The 12,832-nt window shown below is 41.3% G+C and overlaps 1 long non-coding RNA gene across 2 annotated transcripts in view; it reads left to right on the forward strand.

Moving 5' to 3' along the window:
• Positions 1-12,832, forward strand: part of LOC139083843 (uncharacterized) — a 200,576-nt gene that overhangs the window by 165,081 nt on the left and 22,663 nt on the right. For both annotated transcript variants that reach the window (XR_011540836.1, XR_011540835.1), the window contains one exon: positions 9,970-10,088. This is a non-coding gene — a long non-coding RNA (uncharacterized lncRNA). The remainder of the gene's footprint in view (positions 1-9,969; positions 10,089-12,832) is intronic.

Here is a 12,832-nt window from a genome sequence, read left to right on the forward strand (position 1 = left end):
GCCAGTTATACAGGGCCAGGACTAGAATCCACTTCTTGATACCCAGTAAGTGCCCATTGTACTATACCTCAGCTCCTTTCAACTTGGGAAAATATCCTGCCAATTCCTAAGAAAAGTGGCATATGTATCCGTTTATATGGCAATTTTCCATGAAGAACAAACATTACAAGAAAAAGCCATTAAGTTAGCTGGTCAATGCTGAAGTCAACACTGTTTATTGCTTTCCCGTTCAATCTGCAGCTGAAATAAGGAATTAATGCCCAACAGCTCTCAGTTTCATTTAGTACGTACTTAGAGACCATATTCTGTGTGCCAAGCATCATAGAGGCATATAAGAGGAATATGATGAATTCTGTGCTTCTCCAAGGATTACGTCATTTGTAGAGAGGAGAGGGAAAAAGGAGACTGAAAACATCTGGGCCAGGCACCTTCATGTATGATCTCTTCTTAAATCTCACCACAGCTATGTGGAGTAGGGATGGTTATTCCCCTTTTACAGATAAAGAAACTGAGGTTAAGCAAGGTGCATTAAGTTGCTCAAAAAGTCAGAGCTAGCGGCTGGCCCCCTGGCCAAGTGGTTAAATTTCTGCCCGCTCTGCTGTGGCGGCCTGGGTTCGTGGGTTCAGATCATGGGCGTGGACCTGCTCCACTTATCAGCCATGCTGTGGAGGCATCCCACATACAAAATAGAGGAAGATTGGCACAGATGTTAGCTCAGGGCGAATCTTCCTCAAAAAATAAAAGCTATATAGGACAGACCTTACTGAATGTAGGGGTCATGTTTTTTCCATGCATTTCATGCATACCCAGCAGGGAATTGGAGCCTGATATTCTGTTTACAAGGTAGGGGTAAGGGACTCTCATCTGGGAAACTACATTTTTGAGGGACTAAAAAGAAAAGGTGAGGAGAAAATTCTCATAGAACATTAGAGGATCTTGCATGTTTCTTGACCTAGTAGCTCAAAGAAGGGTTGCTATGCTGTCCTCTCATGACTGGGTGAGTGGGGGAGGGGAAGAGGACATGAGAAGGCCCTATAGTTAGCTACTCGGAGTTGGGTTCCTCTAACCTAAGAAACCAAACTAATTCCCATGATGCCACAGAACTACATGGGCAGTTCTTTTAGAAGCTGGTGATGAATTTTAACCCAATGCCTAGAATTTGGTGACCAATGAACTTGCTGTATCTTTGGAAAATTTGAATTTTAATAACTTGAGGAACAACGAATTGAAATAAATGGATATCAAATGGATAGTGGTGGAAACGATACATCTAGGACCCAGAATACCTAAATTTTGGTCCTAACTCTGCCACTTACTACCTCTGGGACTAGAGGCAAGTCACTTGAGTAGGACTGTGTGAGTCCTGGTTTCTTCGTCTTTAAAATGAAAACAATGATGAGCACTACTTCCCGTAGTTCTTGAGAACAAATGAGATAATACACATGAAAATGCTTTAAAAACTCTTGAATGTCAATACAAACCTTAGTTATCATCATTCTTATAAGTAGTCTTACATTTCTGAATGCAATATAAGGTAGTTTGAACACACCAGGGTTATCTAGGAGTTTTTAGTCACTTTGCTTGGGCTTTTTGAGAGTCTTTTTTTTTTTTTTGAGGAAGATTAGCCCTGAGTTAACTACTGCCAATCCTTCTCTTTTTGCTGAGGAAGGCTGGCCCTGAGCTAACACCCATGTCCATCTTCCTCTACTTTATACGTGGGATGCCTACCACAGCATGGCTTTTGCCAAGCAGTGCCATGTCCGCGCCCGGGATCCAAACCGGTGAACCCCGGGCCACCGAGAAGTGGAACGTGCACACTTAACTGCTGCACCACCAGGCCAGCCCTTTTTGAGAGTCTTTAGTACTGGGTAACCTAGAATCACAAGATCCGGTTCTATCTCTTGGGCCACTTCAAAGAATCCCTGACTCTCAGGTGTTCTACAGCCCTTGGAGTAAACAAAGAATCTTGGGGTGCCTCAGACTAAAGCCAAATTCCCAGCTATTACCCAGTGTCAGATCTAATAGTAGACATTAGAGTATAGGCTTTGGGAAATGTGATAGTATTTTGGGGATGCTGTGAGTTGGTCATTAAGACTACACTGAAAATGAAAAATGTGGGCCATTCTTAATGAAAATACACTTATGCAACTATCAGTGTGTTGAGCCTGGAACAGAGGACCACTGTACTTGATTTTGTGCTCCTGGCTCCTGAAAAACTTGGAATTTCCAATGTGCCAGCTAAGCAACAGATGTTCCTTGGAACTAATAAGATGGAAGTCATTGGTAGAAATATTCTCAGCATATTGAGATCTTCCATGGAATTCTAATTTGTTCGCTCACTTTACACAGAAATTTCCTTTAAAATCTATAATATAGAAGATCGAAGGTAAATTATTATACTAGGAATGTAAGAAGATTTAATTAGAATTGTGGCTCACTTTTTCTTTTAAATTAAATTATTCATCGTCTTTATTGTTTCCTACCTCATTATTGCGTTCATGATTGCAGTGGATGAAAGGTAAATTGTTTTGATTTAATGGGTTGAAGTTACTGCAGAAGGATTTGACAGAGTTCCCTTGGCTTCTTGTAATTGAAATAGATTTGCACTAAACATGCATTGTTAATTTAAATAAAACCTCTTCTATCAGCTGAGAGCCATTTTTGTGGGACAAAGCTAAGCCCCCACCTTTCTGACTTTGTGGGCAAAGGATTTGATTAAAATTGACCAGCTAAGTGTGACTGCCCTTCAGAACAATGGAACATTCTAATGAGAAACCCCTTTGCTGGGGTTTATATACTAGTGAGCAGTAGCTGACTAGAGTCAACTGTGTGGTTTTGGCTGAGGAGCTGCTCTCTATGTGTGAAAAGCAGAATAGAGAAGCAGAAATAACCGTCATGGGCTAAATTTGGGCAAATGAGATTGAGGTTATGTTGGTCAGGTATTACTTGGTCACAAGTAACAGAAACCCACTTAAAGTTACTTTCATATTAATGAGGTTCTATGCTAAGGAAACAGAATGCCTTTCAGAGCAGAGAGTGTAACCAGCCTCACAGGAGGTGGGAACCAGAGACTGGAGAGCAGATGGGAGCCCGGGCAGCTTGTCAACTTGTCTCCACATCAGTCCTTAGACTCACATGGTCTCTTATTTTTGCTTCTCTCTGCATATTTGCTTCATTTTTCTCCCCCTGGAGACCAGCTTTCTCTTGCCAATTCCACATGGGCTCAATACAGCTACCCTAGACCAAAGGCAAGGAGCCAAATTCTGGAGTCTTTTGTGTGTTGATTAAATTTCTTGGAGTTTGAGGCCTGCTTAATTCCCTTTGGAGCTGATGGTATAGCCTGGCCTTCAGGATCCCTGAAATTCTGAGTCCCAGAACTCCTGGGAACAGAGAAGCTCTGAGGGCTGGTCTCCAAGGTATTGGCATGATGTGGTTAGGAAGAATCCTAGGAAAAATTGAGGGGTCTGCAAGTATTCTTGGCTTCCTTTCTTGTTTCCTTCTGGATGTCATCACCCCATTTGGGGGCATCTACTGCCCTCAGAATGCCCCAAAGCTTCCTCCTCTAATCCCCATCTTTTCTCTGTCAGCAGTGGTCCTTTCTCTGGACTCATTTCCAGTAACTCCATTGCTATTTGTACCTTCCTAGTGATTATCTCCTCTCATTTATTCAGCTATGATCCGAATGATACCATCTAGCAAGCTGGAACCCTTCACAGTGAACAAAGAGTACTTGTTTTCAAAAGGTCTTTAACCAGTGACTCAAACGTTGAGAATGCCAGGTGCTAGGCAGGAGGCATTTGAGGTCCAAAGGGTCTTCACGTACATCAGAAAGATTTGGATTTGATTCCCTGCTCGGTTACTTTCAGTTGTGAGAACTTAGAGAAACTTGCTTGGTATCTCTGCTCCTGCATTTTTTTTTTTTCCTGAAGATTGTTGCTGAGCTAACATCTGTGCCAGTCTTCCTCTGTTTTGTATGTGGGATACCACCACAGCATGGCTTGATGAGCTGTGTGTAAGTCTGTGTCTGGGATCAGAATCTGTGAAACCCAGGCTACCAAAGCCGAGCGTGTGGACCCAACCACTATGCCACTGGGCTGGCCCCATGCACCTGCATCTTTAATTGTCTCATTTCTACTTACCCCATAGAGTTGCCCTAAGGATTAAATGAGGTAAGGTATGCAAGTATGTACTGTATGCAAATGCAGTAGAATTTCAGTAAAAGATAACCCCTCAATCCTCCCCCTACCCCATGCACTTCACTCAACTCTCATTACAAGGACAGTCACCTTCTTAGAGTAAGACCAACACCTTGTGGGGACCTTCAGAAATACTACTGGCTCCTCTCTTCAGGGCAGGTATTTCCCACTTTCTTATGCACAGATTGGAGATGGGAAATCACACTCTTCCAATAGAAGGTATGGTTGGTTACAACTTGCAAGACAACAAAGGGTCCCAAGACAAAGAGGCACTTTGGATCTAAAAGTGCCTGCTGGCATCATGGGCCAAGGAAAACATGGGGACATGAGTCTAGTTGTATCACCTTTTAACCGCAGAAGCCTCTTTTTTATGCAGTTATATTAACTTATATATTCTCATGCCACCAAGCATGGCCATAATCTTGAAGATAATCATCTTATTAATAACCCCTACATTTTCACCACTGGTTCTGTATTTACCATATCAAGTATTTCACACATTATCTCAGAAAACTCTGAGTCATTATCCTATCTTACAAATAAGGAAACTAAGAGATGTTCAGTAACCTGCCTAAGGTAGGATTCTATTGAAAGACAAAGGGATTCCAACTCCAAAAATAGTGCTTTAACCCCTTACAAAATGTGCTGTGCTGTAGTGTTTCCTGTGCTGCTTTCACTGTCCCTGTCCCCTCTCGCCATGCTCACAAAGCAACCTAGAAGTTCCAGCTCCCTGTAAAGCCTCATCTTCCTGGGTTCCATGGGGAAACTGCATCCCCACAGCTGAGATACAAGCCTCACCCACGACACAGATCTAGGACTCTGCTCTTCAAAGTGCTGCACTTGGACCAGTAGCATCACTTGGGAGCTTGTTAGCAATGCAGAATCTCACCCTGGACCCACTGATTAAGAACTGGCATTTAAAAAAGCTTCCTAGGTGGTTTCTAAGCACACGAAAGTTTGAGAAACACTGATCTGGGGTGTGAACCATAGTGGATGCAGATTATCTGAATTGCTATTTCAGCGTGTTAATCGCCTTTCTGCATTAACCACAACGTTTGATCCCTGTGAGCAATCTCTGTCATGGAGCTTTTCACCTTCCTCTCCCTTCCCAGCTTCATTCAATAGCGACTTTTTCACTGATTTGTCAGAGCATTTAGGAACCAGGAAATCCTTTAGGTTTCGGGGGCAGTCCTTTGCCCGGCCCCAAATAGAAGGCACTGTTGGGCCCACCGCTATACAGGTCAGGCCCGCCTTTGCAGCTCAAAGGATGAGGGATGTTTTCTTCATTTGCTAAACCTGAGCCTTACACTCTTCTTTTTTCCTCTCCACTTTGGACTTGAATACAGCACAGCTGCCTGGATGACAACTGTCTGCCTCTGTGGGGAGACAGGCTGAAGACATCAGCTGCTGTGCACCCAGAGAAGCCCCTTTCAATTTATTGCTTAAAAAAAAATTTCTGGGGGCCGGTTCCGTGGCCGAGTGGTTAAGTTCGCACGCTTGCTGCGGCGGCCCAGGGTTCGGATCCTGGGCGCGGACATGGCACTGCTCATCAGGCCACGTTGAGGCGGCGTCCCACATCCCACAACTAGAAGAACCTGCAACTAAGATATACAACTATGTACAGGGGGGGTTTGGGGAGATAAAGCAGAAAAAAAAAATTTCTGTCTTATTCTTAAGAGCAAAGAGATCCAGAGAAGGGGAATTCAGTCCTTTAGGGTAGTGATAGAGGGGCACTGGGCCTTTGACAAAGCAGAGACTTCAAGTAATTCTTTAATATAATGCTTGGTGAAAATAGGAGGTCAAGCTGTCCTTGGTGCTGTCGACCGATTATAATAGATCATTTTTAAGTCTTTAAAAAATTCTGTGATTTAGAGGTGCGGCAGAGCAGGAGAGCTCCCCAGACCCCCACTTCATCTCTCCTCCTCCCATCTCAGGCCTGAGTAGAAGGCCACAGAAAAGACTTTGAGCTGTGAGTGCAGGCCCCGTGACGGCCTGGGAGAATGCCGGTTGGCTCCTGGGGCTGCTGAGAATAGTGCTCAGATGGCTCAGATGGAGAAGGCTAGAAACCTCTGGAAGGGGGGAGTCTGGGTAATTTGACTGTTGCCTCTCACAGCTTCACAGGGATGGAATGATTAAAGCGTGCTTCTTGGGGAAGGAATCTCCTCTGGGAAAGATAAAAAAAGGATACAGGGTTGAGAGAAGACTTAGTTATCATGTGTGCTAAGAATTATTTATTGCCTTGGTTATAAAACTAATACATGCTCATTACAGAGAATTTGGAAAACATAGGAAAAAGGTCCACAGAGAGAAATAAAAGTTGCCTGTAATCCCACTAGGCAGAATAATTATTTATATTGGATTATATTTTCTTTCAGGTATACGCATTTTTTTTTCACTGAACATCATTCACAATCATTAGTAAATATTGTTAAAAATATGATTTTAATGATTGCTCCATATGAATGTGCTCAGTCTTACTTACGTAAGATTATTAAGTTGACCATTTCGCCTATTTCTAATTTCCAGCTATTAAAAATAACTCTGTTATGAATATTCTCTAACATAAATCTTTGACCATCTGTGATTATCTCCCCAGGCTAAACTCCTAGAAGTGGGAATACAGAATGAAAGTTCTGATTATTTTTAAAATTTCTGATATATATAGTGCTGATTTGCCCTCTGGAAAGATTGCTTCCGATTTGCAACTCCAACTGCTGAATTTGTTAGTACCTATTGCAGCTTTATTAGATGAAGTAGTCGCTATGCTTTCATTTATAAATAATAATAACAGCTAATTCAGACTGAAACAGAAGGGAGATTTATGGGCTCATGTAACCGGAAGGACACGGCTTCACTGCTTCCTCTCTACGTAGTTGCATTTCTCGCCTGAGTCTGATTTCCTTGCCGTTACAAGATGGCTGGCAGCCAAGTGCTTCTTTTTTTATATCTAGAGGAGAAAGAGGATTCAGTCCCACAGCTGTTGATAAAAGCCATTCCGATTGGCCAGGTTAGGCTAGATCACCAAGCACTAGGGCTGGGGGGCCCGTGCCTGTGATGTAACTACCACTCAGGGAGCACCCTATGAGCAGAGTGAGGGTCAGGCCCACCTTTGCCATATTGTTGCTCACAACAGCAAAGGTATGTAATGAGCCACCACAAGTCATTACATCCTGTACAGTATTGTCAGTTTCAAAACTTTACCAACCTGGTAGGCAAAAACGGTATTCCATTGCTTTTTTACTTTGCATTTCTTTGATTACTATTGAGGTTTAATATATTTTTAAAATATTTATAGGTTGTTTGTATGTCTTCTTTAGTGAACTGCTTCTTCAGGCCCTGTTCTCAGTGAAATCCACCTCTTACAGATTGTAAAAATCCTACTTAGGAGCTTGAAGATGCAGAACAGTGAGTGGCTCTCATCCTGGTTGCACATTAAACACATCTAGGGTGTTGCAAAAAATTACGATGTCATAACGTCACCTCCAAAGATTCTGATTTAATTCACATGATGTATGTTTTAAAATCTCCCCTGAAGATTTCAAGCTGCTTCTAGGGTTGAGAAATGCTAACCCTTTGAAAAACCGTCCCTCAAACTTACCTATCTCTCTGTCACAGCCAACCTAAACTTTGCTTCTTTTATAGATTACTCTGGAATCACAAAAGATATCAGAAATAGCTTTAGTAAAGTGAAGCACTTATTCAAACACTGGAAAAAAACAGAATGAGATGAATATTCATGACCACTTAGTATACATAAGTCAAGCAATCAGCTGCTTCTCCAGCAGGGTCGCTGCCCCAGAGCTTAGGTTTGCTGGAATTGTTATTGGCCCCTTCCTTTCTTTATTCTGATTAAAAGAAAAAGGCAAAGATGTCCCTAAGAAACGCAACCCAGGAACAGTACATTTGTAAACAGGGAGCTAAACAGGAACGTGTTCCTGTTGAAAAGCAGAAAAATATTTACTTCTACCTTTGTTGTTTATGGCATTGTAGCTGTACTACAGAAACAAATGGTGTTATGCTTGCTTTATTCCCACTTCTAAAGAGCCCAAGGAAATGTGAGCAGACGTTTCTTTTAACAAATGACAGTGCTTCTACTGAGCAGCGATTCTGCATGCATCTGCCTTCTCCAGGTTTGGGGAATAGAAGGGTTCTTGCTATTCCCAGGATGTGTTAAGTCAATGAAATCAAATGAGAAACTTTGTTCCTTCCATCGCTGTACTGACAAATTGGTTGGATTTCTTTTTTTTAACAATCAAACACACGTCACTGCTTCAAGTCATCAATCAGGAGAAATTGCTTTGTAAATGTTCCTTTTCTTGGCCGTAACTAAGATGTGCTTCCTCCTTTGGTGTTTAGGGGGGCTATTAAGACCTTTGAATACTAAGAGGAAAGCTAGCATTCTGTCCCAAGGGTTCCTGCCATTGCCTCTAAATATGTATTTGATACATCATCACATGTTCTTAAAATCTCACTTTGTACATCCATCATTGATTGATCATCTTTAATTATCTCATTCAGTCTTCTTGCAGATGTATCCATAAGCTGTTTGCTAATGTTTTATTTATCAAATTATAAAAATATTTAGTATTTTAAACAAACACATAAACACCATCTGTGTAAAATGGTTGCCACTATTGCTAGTGAAGTAAGCAGCACTGAGGCATGGTAGACTTGCTGGCGTTTGACAAGGACTATTGTTGTCCTCAAGAAAAATGACAAGTGAGTGTGTTGTAAAGGAAGACAAGACACGCACGGGGTATTTAGAAACCCTCCCTTGTGTAAGACAGAACCTTGTACTTTATACATTTTTACTCAAACTGGTATACCTGCCTGTCCAAAAGATGTAATGGAAATGCCTAAAGGACTTTATTATTCTAGCAGCCTAATTTGACCTACCAAGCCCAGAGCAGTAATCAGTTAGCTAAAGGAAGTCTTCTTTTCTCTTTTGCCTCTTTGAGAGTTAATGATACAAAAATGCAGATTTTTGAAAAATATAATCAGTCCCCAAGGAGGTTGCTCCCATCTTCACAATTTGCAAATCCAGCAAAGTGTAGCAAACTGTGCAGTTTCACAATGAGGGAAAAATCCAAACCCTCAAAGAGGCAACATAGTTTATTACGGTCTGAAAATTCAAATGTCACAGCCTTGGAAAAGATATGGCTGAGGTTTTTCTTGTCTGGCAGACAAGAAGAAAAGGTAGGCAGTAACCCAGGAGATAGTCAACCCATATTTTCTTAAAGTGGAAGGCAGGAACAAGCAAATTTCTAGAATAAGCCAGTGTAACTATGACCCAAAAGACACTGCATGGCCCCTCAGGCAGATTTTGGAGGCACTTCTTCTCCTACCCCACCTTTCTAGATAGATGCCGCCCCCTTCTCCTATATGCCCCATCCTCTTTTAGGTAGAGGAGTAGAGCAGAAAGAGCAAGGGTTTACAAACCAAAGAGAACTTGCTTCGAATCTCCATCACAAACATAGCATATGACCTTGAGCAAGTTAGTGACCTTTTTAGACTCAGTTTCCTCAATAGCAAAATGGGCCTAAAAAAAGTAGCGGCTCAAACGATATACATGAAGCAAGGATGGAAGGGAGAGAGGGAAGGAGAGAGAAAAAGAGAGGCAGGAAAGAGCTGAGAGGAGAGGGAGGGAATAGAGAGAGGGAGGAAGATGGATGTTATCTGTAGGATCAAATAATTTCTCAACCAACCTTAGCTCCCTATCTGTTCCCTTTTTCTTCAGCCTCTCTCAGCCCCTCTCCCTTTATCCTCTCCTCAGGGCACTGACAACACTCGTCAAAGCTCTCCCACAGGAAGGACTTCTGATGGGCGTGGCTGGGTAACTCATTCATAGCACAGCACGAAGATGAGAGGTGACCCTGCGTCTATTGGAATCAGGTTAACTTTACCAGTGGCTGTCTTCATTGTAGGGAAGGTTGAATATCAAAATTTTGTTGGGGAAACCTACTGGTAGTCCATCTGCTATTGTTAGGCTTTTATTTATTGCCCCTCACCCCCAGACCAACTAAAACATATTTTAAAATTAGCATCATTGTGCTCTATTGAAGAAGAAAAGTAAGACATAAAACAAAACAAATAAAAGACTTCAGGGTTTTATCTGAGAGGGATGGGCAGCAGGGAAAATAAGCATAATAAAGGGTAATAACTAGCATTGATTGAACACTTACTAAGTGTCATTTAGTTTGGTAAGTGATTTATATATTTATGTTATTTAATCATTATAACAACTTCACAAGGTAAGAATGATTATAGATCTTGTCCTTTAAACAGAGGCAATGGTGGCACAGAGAGATCAAGGAATGTCCTCAATTAGACCTTGAGCTAGAAAATGTGGAGCTGGAATTGAAACCTAGACACTCTGATTCCAGAATTCTTGAGCTTAATCTTTATGCTGAGAGCAGGCACGAGCTTGGAGTTGGACAGATATGGGTTCAAGCATTGGCCCTGCCATATAAAGGCTGAGTGGCATTGACGATGCTACTTCAATTTTGTGAATCTTCATTTCTAAACCCTTAGCATGAGACTTGACATAGGGTAACCTTTCAATAAATGTTAGCTGTGAATAGTTTAATTTTATAATGGAAGTAACAGAAATGGCAACATTACTTTGTTTTAATTTGCTAATTTTTGCATATTCATCATAACATAGGTGCAATGACACTGACACAACTGTTTGTATTTCCTTCGAAGCATTAATTCTTAGTATGGAAAAAATGAATTATATTCTGAAAATGTCTCATGCATTAGGATGAAATGGTTTCTGCTGTTATGATAAACTCCTGAATAGGATTTAAAAATCATCCTGGAGAGTAGTGAACTGTGTACAATAACAAATTGCTGCCTTATTATCCTGCTTTCTTAAGACTATCTAATCCTTGTTGCTTTGTCTAGGTCATTAAGAAACTATATCTGAAGGGCTCAAACGAAAGCAATGTTGTGGAAAAAATTAAAGTTCAAAATTCAGATACTAAGATTCTTTTTGCTCACAGACTTGAAGCAAATACGTGCTTTGGCTTTCCATGTTGGAAATACTTTAATATACAGAGGCAACCCTTGAGTTTTCTTTGAAAAGGGATAGGCTACAAAATAATAGCTCCATGAAGAAGCAACCTTAAAATGGTGCCAATTCTATCAAATCTAGTTTCATAACTGTGTACTCTTTATTGGCTTTGAGTTAGCAGGTTGAGTAAAATGAGGGAAACAATTTAAGCACCTTTTCTTCCTTTTAATGATATGTTGAAAAGTGTTCCCAGTTCTCCTAAATACCCCCAATCATCATGCATGAATAGTGTTTCAACTCTGTCATTGGGAGTATTTCCTAAGATGTTCTGATCAACGTATATTGTTCACACCAAATAATTCTAAAGAGCTCTCAGTAATTTTGATCTTTATCAAAAAGCCCTGTGGCTGGGGAAAAACTAAGACTTCCAGGAGTGAAAAAAAGGTAAAGAGAGCAGTGAAAGGGAATACATGGTGGAGTCTTTCTCTAATTGCTAGCCCCAAACCAGTCTCTTTAAAGCTCCCATAACTGCAAAGAAGAGAGCAAAGAACCTCTCTTTTCTCCCAAACCATGTGGAAACTAAAGAGATTCTTTCTCTGTAAAAATTCTCATGGTTTCAAGCCTGCTCTGTTTTGTCTTACAATATTTGAAACAAACCAAAAAGGAAGAAGAGGAGGAGATGATAATGATACTGGATCTCTTTTCCACTTGCAGCAAAGTAAACACTCCTAAGTCATTTTTTGATACCAAAAATAGAAGGTAGCAATAGAAGAGAAGAGGGTGAGAATGCATATGAGAGAGAGGGTGGGAGAGGAGAGAGAGAGAGGCAGGGGAAATAGAGATACCAGGAGAAGGGGAGAGGGAGAGACTGGCCAAAAGGATAATCGTAGTTGAAATCCCTTCCTATCCTGCCTAATGGTTGTTTTCAGAGGCTATTCTATCCCACACATGAAATAAGCCTCCAAAAGGCCACCCTTTGTGATACCTGCCAAGACAGCCCTGGGCCAGCTCAGAAACTGGTTACCTGCAGAGTAGTGTACTGCCCAGAAAATCAAGGTGATAGACTCTAGGTGTGTTATTTCTGGAATAGAAGCTTATTTTAGAGAGAAAATTTAAGTGTCAATGATTATTTTCTATTTGCAAACAAGGCAAATGTATGATGGACACTTGTCTTCAGAAGCAGAATTAGAGGTACTAAGAAGAAAGTCATCTCTTGTATTTATTAGAGAGTATTCGTGATGGCCAGACACACTTATGGGCAAAGACGTTGGATCCTGGGCTCCCCTAGAGGAGAGAGAGAGAGAGAAAGAGAAAAGTAAAGAGAGAGAAAGAGCGAGAGAGGGAGAGAGAGAAAGAGAGAGCGAGCGAGAGAGAGAGCAAACAACCATGTAAGCACTCCTCACCCAACAGACATAGACTTGAAGAATTCATGGAGAAAAGTCTGGAAACTCCAATTTAAGGTTGAGGGAATTAGTTTGAATCAGAAATGAGTTGTCCAAGGTTAATGTTTATTGGCTGGCATAAACAGCAAAAAACCCTGGTTTCTCAATCAGGCCAGTTCTTTTTAAAATCACCATCCATTTCAGATCTGTGGCCCAATGTGTTCTTCTCCCCAAGCTTT

This window comes from Equus przewalskii, chromosome 6 (assembly GCF_037783145.1).
Source record: "Equus przewalskii isolate Varuska chromosome 6, EquPr2, whole genome shotgun sequence".
Taxonomy (NCBI): Eukaryota; Metazoa; Chordata; class Mammalia; order Perissodactyla; family Equidae; genus Equus; species Equus przewalskii.